General features: G+C 38.9%; 1 pseudogene; it reads left to right on the top strand.

Moving 5' to 3' along the window:
- The first annotated feature begins 109 nt into the window (after positions 1-109).
- Positions 110-1,094, top strand: LOC102839566 (annotated as a pseudogene).
- Positions 1,095-1,251: the final 157 nt, after the last annotated feature.

Raw genomic sequence — 1,251 nt, 5'->3', positions numbered from 1 at the left:
GAATTGTTGAATGTGAAACTGATGATGTGCCCTGTAAACTTTCATTCACTCAATCCACAATAAAAACCTTAAATTAAAAAAAAAAAAACAAAAAAACAAAAAAAAAAACATGGTGGATTACTATGAAATTGTAGGTGTGCAGAGACATGCCTCACCTGAGGATATTAAAAAGGCATGTTGTAAATTGGCACTCAAGTGGCATCCTGATAAAAATCCTGAGAATAAGGAAGAGGCAGAGAGAAAATTCAAACAAGTAGCTGAGATATATGAGGTGTTATCAGATGCTAAAAAACGGGACATCTATGACAAATATGGCAAAAAAAAAAAAAAAAGGATTAAATGGAGGTGGAGGCAGAAGTCATTTTGGTAGTCCATTTGAGTTTGGATTCACATTCCGAAATCCAGATGATGTCTTCAGGGAATTTTTTTATGCAAGGGATCCATTTTCATTTGACATCTTTGAAAATCCATTTGACGATTTTCTTGGGAATCACAGAGACCCCTGTAGGAGTCAAAACCGAGGCGCAGGATCCTTTTTGTCTGCCTTCAGTGGGTTTCCATCTTTTGGAGGTGGATTTCCTTCTTTTGATACAGGATTTTACTACATTTACTTCACTGGATCATGGGGGTATTACTTCATTCTCATCAACATCATTTGGTGGTAGTGGAATGGGCAACTTCAAATCGATATCAACTTCTACTAAAAGAGTTAATGGCAGAAAAATCATTACAAAAAGAATTGTTGAGAATGGTTAAGAAAGAATAGAAGTTGAAGAAGATGGCCAGTTAAAGTCCTTAACAATAAATGGTATAGCAGATGAAGACACCTTAGCAGAAAAATGTGGGCGAAGTGGACAGAATGCCCTCCATTCCCAGTCAACCAATATCCACTCCCTAAAGTCTCACAGACCTGCTGCTTTACCTAAACATGGATCTTACTATATTTGTGAAGAGGATGACGAGCAAGACAGACCCCAGGTCTCCAGCAGCTGGGATGCCTCCGTTTTTTCAACAGGATTCAAATAACGTGGCAAGAGAAGAAGCAGAAGCAGAGAGGGGAGCAGAAGAAGAAGTCGGCCAAAGCGAATCATTAGCCTGGACTTAGCAGATACATGTACACTTTTCATCAGATGCTCAGGCAACATTGGAGCACAATCTTGTGTTCTCTGTGTTTTGCTTTTTCCCACTTGTTAGGTAGAAGACATCTTGTTGGATGCTATACCAAGATCACACACCTATTTGTAACAGGAC

The sequence above is a fragment of the Chrysochloris asiatica genome, unplaced genomic scaffold (genome assembly GCF_000296735.1).
Source record: "Chrysochloris asiatica unplaced genomic scaffold, ChrAsi1.0 scaffold00607, whole genome shotgun sequence".
In the NCBI taxonomy this organism is placed as follows: domain Eukaryota; kingdom Metazoa; phylum Chordata; class Mammalia; order Afrosoricida; family Chrysochloridae; genus Chrysochloris; species Chrysochloris asiatica.
The sequence above is the reverse complement of the archived record's forward strand: the minus strand, read 5'-3'. Positions and strand labels throughout refer to the sequence as shown.